Consider the following 12851-nt stretch of genomic DNA (forward strand, 5'->3'; position numbering starts at 1 on the left):
GCGGGACAACAAATTGATGTTTCATCAAGAAATAAAAATTTTTTACAGATTCTTCAATGGCCAATGATTTCATTCGTCCTGTCTATGTTATAAAACGTCCATGAAAACCAAAAAGGAAAGGGTTCAAGAGCCCCCATGTTAGGGAACCACAGCACCCCCGTGCCAGGCCTAAATCCCTGGGGACAGGCGTGCCTTTGTTCGGGACCTTGCCCTCGGCACCTCTGCATCAGGGTGTTGATTTCTACCCTTTAATATCCTCCATAGTAAACTGGTCATCTAGGGAGTGAACAGGCTTCCTGAGTCCTCTGGGCCGCTCTAGCCCATTAATCAAACCCAAGTAGTGGGTCACAGGACCCTGTGACTCCCAGCCAGTGGGTCAGAATCCTAAGGTGACACCCTGGACTTGCAATTGGCATCTTAAGTGGGGGAGAAGAGAGAGTTTTGTGGGACTGAGCCCTTACCCTGTGGAATCTGACGCTGTGTCGGGGGAGAGAGTATCAGAATCAAGTTGATCCGCGGGGCACACTTGTTTGAGAATTGCATTGCTCAGCCGTGTCGGGGAAAGACTCCGTACACACGGAAACTGGATGCAGAACCCTTAGTACCGCACGTCCGGGCAGGACTTGAGTACAGGCTTCTCCAGCTCCCGCACTCAAGCGGGCTCCAGAAACCCCCTGGTAAGCAGAAACACTGAGGGGTGGGGACTCGGAGGAACCGGTTAATTGTGGCTTTCCCTTCAGACACCCCAAATGCGCCTTCACACCTAAGCTTCTTTATTCTCTAACACATCCTCTGAGGAGGGCAACCATACCCCACAAGCCAGGCCAGTAACAAAGCTATGCCAAGGTTGTGGGTTCGATCTCCCCCCTCAACCCCACCCCTGGTCCCTTGTAGACATAGGTTGCTTAATGTTTAAACTTTGGGGCTTAGCAAGATTTCGACCAGTTCCTGAGTCAATAACTTGTGACCTGCTGATCAAACAACAGTTTGGGGCAGACTATAGATAACATCTCAGTTTGATGTTTCTGCTTCTTTACAGAAAGAAATGGCCACAGGACAATCATTTACCAGCCTCCTTTGCTGAAAACAGACTCAAGATCAGCCCTGAAGCACAGGACCCTCTAATAGTGTCTTGGAATCTACTTGAGGCCTCTTCAAGAGACCAAAGACCCTGGGAATTTACCCTCACTCTCCCTCCCACTCCTCTTATCCAGCTTAACAGTCTTTAACCGAGTCCGGCAGTAAAATGGATTGGAGGCATTGCTAAGCCTCCATCTTCTTGGTGGGACTTGGCACCTTCTTGATCAAGAAACCTCTCCCTCCTCCAAACTGAGGCTGTGACTATTGGCCTTTCAAAGCGCAGGACACAACTGAGCGATAAGGAAACTGATGCACAATTAGTGTTAAGAGATCTGGCCAGGGTCTCACACGATTTTTAAAAAATACTAAGGCCCACGTCAGCGAATCAGTCAGCTCTAGACAGACAGTTCTCCAGATGTGGCTGACGTGACAGGTGCTGATGAAGAACTTGCTAGAGGATGTGAAGGGACGTGGAATGATGCGAGAGAAGGTCAGAGCCCGTCCCTGCAGGTTGGGACAAGGACACTCACTGCAGGGGGCAACTCAATGAGGTGCAATACGGAAATGCCGGGCTCCTAACCCTCTGGGGCCCCAGGCCCTGCTGACTCCCCGGAAAACCAAACGGCCACCCAAAGACAAATGTCATGCCCCCGCAGAGGAGGTTAATGAGTGTACAGGGGGTGATAACCAGCCTGATGTTATCTGTTAACCTAGGAATGCTTTGTTCTTTCCGGTGGGCTATGTAACTGCCCACCAGATGGCTTCACCATTAAGTCCCTGAACAAAGAGACCTTGTCCTAGGAGAGAGTGGGCTCTGCCCGCCCACCACCGCTGGGCGCAGCTGCCTTGCCTGTGTGTGTGTGTTTCTCCTATTAAAGCTCTAGTGAATTTGAACAAGGCTACGTGTCAGTTCTTGGGAACGGATCCCGAATGTTGACTTTGGGGTCTTTCCCCCCCGCCTCTCACTGGTGCACATGCTCAGATATTGTTATGAATTACGCAAGTGAAATCTTTGCCCCCTGAACCCAGTCAGTGGCAGAAAGAAACCCCTGAAATAATTACACTGTTCTGGGAGCACTAAGAAAAGAAGAGCTCCCAAAACCGAGACATGATCTTCAAACAGTCTGACTACTCTTCAGTCAAAGGATAAAAAGTGAAAGGAAGACCTAGGAATGGAACAGAGTGAAGGGCGAGAGCAACAGACAGCAGAATCTCTTGGTAAACGGAAACATCACATGGTAACATTTTCTGATCGAGAACCCTTAATAAGCTGAAAACAAAAGTGCTTAATATCAAACAATATAAGGAGAAACTCTTCATTCTCTTGGGTGTTTCTAGAAGGTTATTTTCCTCTACCTGAGAGAAATTAAAAAAAAAAAACATTCAAGGATCAATTGCCTAGCTGATAGCCCTGCATGAAATAGAGTCACATAGATAGATTATTTGATGTTCCACGTGTCAAAATTAGTGATGGCCACCTTACAGTGACCTGTTACCTTTTTTTAACTTCATTTATTGATTTTTAGAGGGAAGAGAAGAGGGAGAGTGAGAGGGAGGGCCAGAGAGACAGAGAGACAGAGAGAGAGAGAGATCAATTTACTTTTCCACTTATTGACACATTCATTGGCTGATCCTTGTATGTGCCCTGACTGGGGATCGAACACTCAACCTTAGTGTCTCTGGACAAAGCCCTAACCAGCTGGCTAGGATAATCTGTTAATGAACTGGGACATCCAGAAACTCCAGCCCAAGTAAGATGAGCAGCCTCCCATAGTGAAAGGGTGGTTTCTTTCTCACAGCCCTTAAGGAAGATTGTCATTCAAGGATAATGGCAACACCGAGGGCCACTTGGATAAATGCCATAACATCATTTGCAAATCAAAGCATCGAGTCCATCTTTATTTTATCCCTAAGGTGACAAATGCTGCAATCTATTGTTCACTTTCAAATGGTCCTCTCCGCACTCAGCCAGAGCTTTAGTGCTTTAAATGCAATGGGCAAGAACGCCAAGAAAGCATATTCTGGATTTACTCATCATGAAACATTTCACGTACCTCACTTAATTCATGCAATGTGCTTTGGAAGATTCCTTGTTAATTTATGAGATTGCTGATGTAATATTTTCCATGTACATGTTATGGCAGTTTCCTTCATGGATTTTGAGTTCCAGTTGGTGCTCAATTCCTCAACCCTTAGGATCAGAAGGGAAACAGCATTTAACCTGCAGATGGTTTTACAACTGAAGCAGTATCTCATGGAGAAGGCAGAAAATGTTTCAAACAGTTAACAAATCTGTTTCCCATATATTGCCTTTTTAAGATCTGTTTTGAAATGAAGTATAAAAAAACTAACAGAGAAAACTAGCACAAAACTACAGTGAGTATTATATACCAAGTGGTGTTATATATTAAACTTTCTCTTTACAATGTATTTCTTAAATTTTATTTTTCAGTTACAGTTTACATTGAGTGTTATTTTGTATTAGTTTCATGTGTGCAGCATAGCGGTTAGACAACCATATACTTTACCAAGTGTCCCCACCGGCCACCATTCACAGTTGTTCCAATATTATTGACTATATTCCTTATGTTGTACTTTACATCCCCGAGACTGTTTTCTTACTACCCATTGTACTTCTTAATCTCTTTCCCATTTTTACCCGGCCCCCCAACCCCCCATCATAGATACAGTCTGCTCTCTGTGTCTATGAGTCTGCTTCTGTTTTCTTTGTTCATTTATGTTGTATATTAAGCTACTCTTGATTCGGTTATTACCACCAACAAAATTGTGTTCATAAGATTGTACTATTCCTCGGACTTTTCTGTAAATAAAATTCTCTGATCTAAACACAGAAGAAGCAAAACCAAGGGTGAAGTCCCTGATAATAAAAGACTGGGCAATCATAAAATAAATATGAAAATAAGATCTAAAAAATTAGCTTGCAGCCATGTACTTCTAGTGACAAAACTACTTTTGAAAAATCTGTTAAAACTCAGTTCTAATAATGTACAGATGGGATAGGACTCATGTTCATAGATTTCTAAAGACAGTGATCAATCTTCTGAGACTTTAAATTAAGGACATAGGAACATGAAAGAAAAATATCTCTGCATCGATGATCCTTTGCCCTCTTCAGTAAAACAATATATTGATCAATCCCACCACTGAACTGTGAAAACTAACAGATCCCCGGTCAGCATTTACCCAGCGCTCTGAACACGGTGAAAGTTCAATCCTGAACAAACATGCTGTTAATCTTTAGGCAGCCTCGTCACCTCCTTAATTCCATTTTACTTGAAAAATATGTATTTTTCCATGTGGCAGAGATGGCTGGTGACAGAAAAATCACTAGTGACCCTGATCTCCTTGGCCACTGCTGAACAGGAAAACAAACATTGCCCCCACCTCCCTGCTCAGAGAGAATGTGCTGAGGCCTTTCACAGGAGACTGTGTGGCGCCGGAGGGGTGGCTGAGCCCACCCCCAACCCCCCCGCCCCCGCTCCCCTGCTCAGGGGCTCCCTCCCAGCAGCTGCCACCCTGCTGTGAAGGGACACCCACTGGCAGGGTCCCTGCAGCTTCTCCCGAAGCCCTGGGTGCTCCTCATCCTCCCGGATCAAGCCCCTCTCGCTTTCCAAAGCCTGCTTGACTTTTTGGTGACACTTGTCACAGGTGGATATTAACCCTGCGGTGCCTGCATTGTGCCTCTCGGGGCTGGGACCCAGGAGGCGGCAGGGGAAGGGCAGGGGGTGGGGGAAGGCGGGACAGAAGGGGAGGCCCTCGCTGGGAGGGGGCACTCCCTCTGGAAGGAGGCGATGCAAGTGAGGGTGCACAGCAAATACGGAAGGGCATCCCAACAAACTCAGTAAAATGGGTTAAAAAATGGACAGGCAAATAAGGAAATGAGGACGAACCCTGGGGGCTGGAAACGCGCTCTCTCTCTCTGTCTCTCTCTCTGTCTCTCTCTCTCTCTCTCTCTCTCACACACACACACACACACACACACACACACACACACACACACACAGAGTTATCTCTCTACAGGGGTCGGCAAAAGTAAGTTGGCAGTTGTGAGTAGGCAAAAGAGTTTATTCTTGTATTTTTATTTATTATTTTAATTTTTTTTTATTTCTTGATATTAGAGATACAGAGGGAGGGAGGGAGAGTGAAGGGGGAGAGGGTAGAAAGAGAGAGAGAGACAGACAGACATTGATTTGTTGTTCCACTTATTCATTGGTTGATTCTTGTATGTGCCCTGACCAAGGACTGAACCTGCAACTTTGGCACATTGAAACCAATACTCTAACCAATGGAGCTGCCTGGCCAGGGCTATTTATTAATTATTGTAATATTTGTATGATAACTATAAACCTACTTTTGCCCACTCCTGTACAGTCAGATACAACTATGTACAGTGATACGGACATGCATAGCTAGTCATACAGAGCTATAGCCACGTCTGTATCTAAAAGCAGTAACAGATTAGCAGCACCGAGACACGGGTTCCTGCCTGTCCCTCTTACAAGGAAAGAATGGGGGACAGGGCAGGGCTGGGGGACTGCTTTGTTATGACGGAATGCCAACTGCACAACACTGAAGGAATAACACAGTCAAAACCTCACTGTGGGTCACGGTAGTAAAGAATTGTGCTGTAACAACCAAAAGGGCCACCGCCGAATAGTCCTGAGGACGTTTCCGAGAGACCCACATGAAGGACATTCTGTAATGGACCTATGCGCTTCCAAAATAATAACCACAGTAGAGGCAAAGAAGGCCAGGGACCATTCCAGTTTAAAAATAATTTACAAAAGGCATGGCAGCTTCATAGGCTCCGTAGTCCTGAACTAGACCCTTAGCGGAAAAAGAGCTATCGAGAACATTATCGGGCCAAGAAATTGGAATATGGACTGCGGATTAGATGAAAGAATTCAAGAAATTTGACATTTATGCAATTAATAACGGTGCCACGGTTATCTCAAATGACATTTCTGTTTTTAGGAAAGGTACATGTGGCATGATATCTGCAACCTTCTCTCAAATTTGTCAGGACAGAAAAGTTGACACATGGTGGGGGGGAAATGACAAAGTGAATGGGGCAAAAATACTTAAAATCAGTGAATCTGGCTGGTGGCTCAGCTGGTTAGGGCGCTGTCTGGAAACAACAAGGTTTCTGGTTCGAACCCCAGGCAGGGCACATACAAGAATCAACCAAGGAATGCATGAGTAAGTGGAACAACACATTGATGTTTCTTTCTCCCCACACTGCTCCTTCTCTCTCTCAAATCAATAAAAATAAAATGAGTGACAATGAGTGAATCTGGGTAAAGTGTAAATGAGGGTTCTTTTTAAATAGTCTTGCAATTTCTATACGTTTAATGTTGTTTCAGAACAAAAGTTAAATAGAAATAGCATGAATACACCCATTTTACAACTTAAAAATATCATATCTGGCCCTGGCTGGTGTGGCTCAGGGGACTGAGTGCTGGCCTGTGAACCGAAGAGTCGCGGGTTCAATTCCCAGTCAGGGCACGTGCCTGGGTTGCAGGCCAGGTCCCCAGTAGGGGACACAAGAAATGCAACCACACATTGATGTTTCTCTTCCTCTCTTTCTCCTTCCCTTCTCCTCTCTAAAAATAAATTTAAAAAATATTTGTAAAAAAATCATATCTGCATGTATTATATATATGCAGGTATTTGTGAGCAAAGGCTGGATTTGGAAGAAGTACAGTCACCTCCATACTTTTGCTGGTGCTCATAGAACACATCAACCTCATTTTTTTGAATAGCTACTTTATAATCCACTCTATGGACATTTCAATAATTCGGCCAGTTTCCTATGTTTATTACATTCATGAGTATTTTAAGTGGCTCCTTACATAATCCTGTGCTTATTTTATTTATGTATTTGAATAGCTATGTTCACAAAGGTGATCATAATGTCCTCATAGTTAAAAACTCAAAATCTGTGAAATGACATGCAGTGAGAAGTCAGCCTTCTCGCCCCGATGGTCCCATAGAGCCCCGTTTCTTGGTAGAAACTCAGTTTGCAGACACCCTGGCACGTTCAGGAACAGCCCCCTCCTCTCTCAGAAGGGCGCTAGTTTCGATGATAATTCACACAGACACGCTCCTTAGGTCCCCATTCCTTCGCCACGCTGCCACCCCGGACACACAGCGGCACCTGCGTCATCGGTGTCTGTCCTTCGTGGAGGAGCTCTATGCTAAGTAAGTAAACACATACATAAATTCTATTCTTTTTCTTTTCATTTACTGATTTTTAGAGAGGAAGGGGGGGAGAGAGAGAGAGGGAGAGAGAGAATCGATTTGTTGTTACACTGATGGATGCATCCATTGGTTGAGTCTTGCATGTGCCCTGACTGGGGATCGAACCGGCAACCTTGGCGTAGCAGGACAACGTTCTAACCAACTCAGCCACGCAGCAAGGGCTTCGATAGCTTTAAAGCTGTTGCCGTGTGTGGTTTACCACGTGCTGAGCCATCATCACTTGCTCCTCGGTCACAGCCCCTCCTCTCACAACCCTTCTTGTAAATGATTTGGGAAAACTGATGCCCAAAGGAAGACATCCTGAGGGCAACACTGAGGACTTCATGACGGAGGGCACTGGTGGAGGAAGGTGGCCGGGGAAGGGGGTTCAGGAGCATTGCATTGTGGGAGTGCACATGGGGATTAGAAGCCCTCATTTTGAGAATGACAGAATCACAAAATCTGCAGGCACGGAGATGCTTTTTCCTGTGACTGACAGAAAATTCTGGAAATGCCTTTTCTGCCAGGAACCCTTTATAGACTGTTCACTAACCAGTGTGTCATGTATTAGAGGCACAGGTGGAAAAAACAAGTCTGAAATTTCAGCTTTTGTGTCTACAGCCGCACCACACTGAATGCGCCGACCTCCTCTCAAGTTTTCGTTTTTCCTGCCTCAATCCTGAATAACTTCAGTACAAGCCTTTATACACAACTCTAAGTTCAATAGAGAAAAGAATATAAAGATTTTGTCCGTACTGGGTTCACAATCCAGTAAGGACTCGGAACAAGCTAATGGAACCTGCATTTCAGGTGCCAGAAAATCAGCACAGCTAAAGCAGACACCTCAGTCACTCAGTCTGCACACAAACCTCCGCTAGATGTGCAGGCATCTCCTGACAAATGGCATTTGCCAGGGCATGAGTGCAACGGTCATTTGCCAGTGTCATTTGCTAAGTAGGAGGGTCTGGTGCACTCGTATGTTTAGTTGTAAGGGTCTAAGGATACACAAATGAAGATGCTCATGATAAAGCAGACTACACGGGACCCAAACAACTGTCAGGTACAGTGGGATAGGTACAGATGTATAGGCTTATGTTTAACAAACACACGTATATACACACACACACACACACAAATATGCAGAAGTATACAGATACATAATCCATGAATACAGTTACAGTATGATAGATACAATGATAGAATACTATCTGCGGATGAAAAGGAACAACTGGCGCTACATGCAACATAGATCAATATTAAAAATTACGTGAAAAAGACAACACCTATACAATTGAGTAGGCAACACGATATAAACTGTGTCCCTATAGCTCAACTCTGCAGCCACAAGGAGTCAGTGGTGGAGAGCCACAGGGACACACCTGCGAGGGAAGAGGAGGCCACGGCTGGGAAGGGACACCTGGTATTTGGGGACTCTGCTCTATCTTCACTTGGGTGTGAGCCTAAGGCCCTGAGCCTGTTTGTGTGGCGTTTTGATCGCCCGTAAAATGGAATACTCCATGGACAGCAAGAGCACGCACTCAGTACATTCAGGATGATCAGGTTACACTGACATCCTTTGCTCTATTCTATGCCCAACAAGCCCGGTTCTGCTCAGAAGCGCCCCTGTTCCCACGGGCTCAGAAGGACGTCGGTGAGTTGGCCTGGTCGGCTGTGTCCTCTTGTTTCTCTGGGCTTGAAAATGCAAAGGAGGAAGCAGAGCCAAACGAACCAAAGGGTCCTCTACCAAGTCCTAGGCGGCTCAGTTCCCTTGGTATCTGGCCTGCCTCTCTGGCTGGAGCCCATAAACCACAGAATGACTCGGAGAAGTTGACCCTGTCTGTTGCCTGCATTCCATCCAACCCACAAGCCCTGGGATCCCGCATCACCTTACGCCCACTGCCTTACCTGGCAAATTAGTTAGGCTCTTCATAGACTAACAGCGAACACTCCTCAAGTGCACACAGACATGATCCCAGCTACCTCTGCAGCAATGCTTTCTGGGAGTGGCTACCTTCCCCGGGCCCTGTACTTTTCAAGCACCTGAAAGCATTGCACCTGCTTCCTTACTAATCCCCTGAACAGGCGCAGGGAAAACTCTCTGCACCTGTTTAAGGTTCCTTCTTAAAGGGCCCCTTCAGAAGCCTTCTTGAAGTTGAACTGCCATTCAGTTCCATTGACTTCGGGTCAGACCCTGTCATGCGTTAAGTAGGCAAAGTCTTGGGCAGTTGGAATATTGTCACTGTCTTTGGATGTATGCCACCCCCAGAACTTGGGAATGTCCCACCAGGCAAAGCCTGGGGTGGCTCTCTTCTATTGCTTAGAAGCTGTTCTGAGGTGGGAAAGGAAGCTAGCATACCCTAGCGCATGCCCTGTAACGCCCTCCTACCTGGAAAGGTGCCACACCTGCCAAAACAAATGTTCAACAGCTTAGACTTAGAACACAGTCGCAAAGCCTTAGCGATCCAAGTGGTCCCTGAGCTGAGCTCCGCTTCTGGGACTTGAGATTTGGGAAGCAACTCTCTAGTCCAGTGCTTTTCAAACAAGGTCTGGGGTGGGAGCTCCGACTTGCATTTCTAACAAGACCCGAGTGACGCCAAGGCTGCAGGGCCTCACCCCCTATGTGGAGTAACAAAGCCCTAGCATACACTTAGGGACAAGCTTGTCAGGGACCATCTCTAGAGAGAATCCCAGTTTTAACTGCTCTGGGAACTTGCACAAGTTCTTTCCCTCCGGAGCTGAGGCAATGACTAATCCTTTCCCCCACTCCCCTTGAAAGACTCATTTACAAATTAAATCAGCATTCAGCTCCTCAAGCTCAGATTTGGGGCATTTCAGTGATTTTCTCTACCCCAGATAAGTGGACCCCAGTCCCCCGGTGGGTTATTACTTTTCTCTAAGTGTTGTCCTCACATCAACCCTGAAAGTTGATATAAAGGGCCCCACACCTGACGGTGAATTAGAAACCTTGTGTGTGGTAGTTGCACTGTTTTAACAAGCCCTGATGCACACGCAAGCGTGGGGGGTACTATTCCTTGCCTTTGCTGGAGGTGGATAGAGAAGGGCCAAGCAGAACCAGTGGAGAAAAGCAAACATTCAAAAATGAGAAAGCGCTGAAGTATGGGATTAAATTGTAATTGAAATGATAATCGCTTCAGCAACATCAAAGAAGACCTGTGCGGGATCTGTGACCACATCTTGGACTGTATAAACTGCATGTCCCAGTCTGATGCTCAGCTGAGAAAGACTGGACTGTTATGTGTACTTAGCAAGGTTTTCAACAAGTCCCTATTTTCAGACGCAATACAAAAAATGTTTCCGATACTCAGAAAAGCTTCCTAAGCATCTGTAATGGTGGAGGAGGTGGGGAACCAGGCAGGATGGGCACAGGTGGAGGGTGAAGACCCAGGGGCTACAGAGGTTAGATTCCTACATACCAGGGAGAAAGCGCCTTTCGACTGGTAAGGGAGCAGCAAAGGCTCTAGAGGGAATTCTGACTTCTACCTTCAGCTTCGTCAATGTTCAAGTTTGGAATTACAAACAGAAACGCTGGGTTCATAGATCAGGTCGTTAAAATACAGATGGATGAAGCCGAGAGTCCTGCAAAGATGGGCACTGTGTCCCTTGGAATGGGGGATCCAGGTGGGAGAAAGGGTACCTTTATAGAAAGCTTGATTTCCTGCACACTCACACAAAACAAACAGCTACATACTGAGAGGTTGTGCAAAACCGCATGGTTTTTTACAATCAGCTCTGGGGCAGATTGGCCAAGGAGCCGTCTCTGCCCTGCGAGTAGAGACACTTCCCTAGAAAAGTGATAAGAATGAAAAGAAAACTGATTAAAAAAAAAAACCACCCCTTTTAATGAAAGGAGTCTCATTAAAATAAAGACGAAAGAACGAATGTTATTATCAAACTTACTGAAAAATATCTCATTTTCAAAAATGTGTTAAAAACAACAAAAAGTGGTATTTTAAAAGGACGGCACAAATTCGCTCACAGATGATTTCTGTAGCCATAGAATTAATGAAAAAATATTTCCATATTGCTCTGCATAAAATCCAAAGCTCTCGTCAGGCCACGTTTTTAAGGCCAGCAGGAGAGGAAGAAAATAACATAAGTGGGGAATATTTGAACTTTTAAAATCTGTATTATACGGGAGTTTCTAAGTGTAATGAAAACCCTCATTTTAAAGATGAAAATCCTGACTATAATATCTAAAGTGCAAAAAATAAATAAAAAATAAAAACCCAAATAGGAAACGTGCAAGTTTCCCTGGACCCGCGCGAGTTGGAACACGTCGGGGACAAACGAGAACCCCAACCCCCAAAGCTCGCGCGCAGACGCGGGCGCGCTTGGGCCCCGTAGGCCGCCATCCACCCTCCTGGGCGTCACCCTCCCAGAATGCCCCGCGGGCGAGCCGGCAACGCCGGGTGATGACGTACTTCCGCTTGGCTACCGCGCGGGGAGCGCTGTGATAACCACAAAGGCGGAAACTGGAGGGAAACTTTGTACAATAATTTTAGCTTTCAAAATTTAGCTACATTGATCGGAGAAAACACTTAGGAATTAAACTCATTTCCACAGATTAGTACAAAAGCACGCATTTTAAAGAACGTGCCCTTTTAAACACCGTGATTCTTGAGTCATTTAGGGGGCCAACCTCCTTTCAAAGGAAATTTTCCTTATTTTGGTTATATTCGTATTTTTTGGAAGTACCTGGCCTTCAAAAATCGGTCCTTACTTAAACTTTCACACTTCGCACATGCTCTTCTTAATAAATGCATGCTTCCACCGGATAAAATTAGTACAATTACCGTTCTGTGCTCTTTATATCGTAATACGGATACACGCACAATGAAGATATTAAATGTAGATTTGAAATGAAAGACACTAACAATTCTGATGCTACCAGGTGTAGCTGCACACCTCAGAGAGCTGAGGGGGCTTTCATTTCCTAATTTTTAAAAATTCATTGATTTTAGACAGAGAGGTAAGGAGAGAGATTTGTTGTTCCTCTGACACATTCATTGGTTGATTCTTGTATGTGCCCTGACCAGGGATCAAACCTGCAACCTTGGCCCTGTGAGGACTACGCTGTGTTCCACTGAGCTTCCGAGCCAGGGCTCATTTTCTAATTTTTGAATTGGTTATTGTTTCAGTTTGTAACATCAGCACACACTTTACAAATAAATTTAACATGGCCAAATGTACAATATATACATATATGTACCTATAATCTCTGATTATTTAAAAAGACTGGAAATAGGTGAAGGTCATTCCTCAGTATGACTATGTTTTTCCTGTTGGAATTACTACCTGCTTCCCCCTTCACGTTCCCATAGCCCTAACAGTTTCTATCATTGCATTAAAAAAATTAAGTCAACTTCCAAATAAGTAACAAGGAAATAAGGAATTAGTCATTTTTTGAGTAGGCTGGTCCACTAACTGCTTACATGGTGGAATGCAACAAATAAAAATTTTTGCTATGTTTGTGAGGTGCCATGAAACGG

General features: G+C 45.1%; 1 pseudogene; it reads left to right on the top strand.

Moving 5' to 3' along the window:
• The first annotated feature begins 2044 nt into the window (after positions 1–2044).
• LOC129061260 (centromere protein K-like) lies at positions 2045–11816 on the top strand (annotated as a pseudogene).
• The last annotated feature ends 1035 nt before the right edge of the window (positions 11817–12851 follow it).

The sequence above is a fragment of the Pteronotus mesoamericanus genome, unplaced genomic scaffold, assembly GCF_021234165.1.
Source record: "Pteronotus mesoamericanus isolate MK-2021 breed Mesoamerican mustached bat unplaced genomic scaffold, CSHL_Meso_final scaffold_582, whole genome shotgun sequence".
NCBI classification, from domain to species: Eukaryota; Metazoa; Chordata; class Mammalia; order Chiroptera; family Mormoopidae; genus Pteronotus; species Pteronotus mesoamericanus.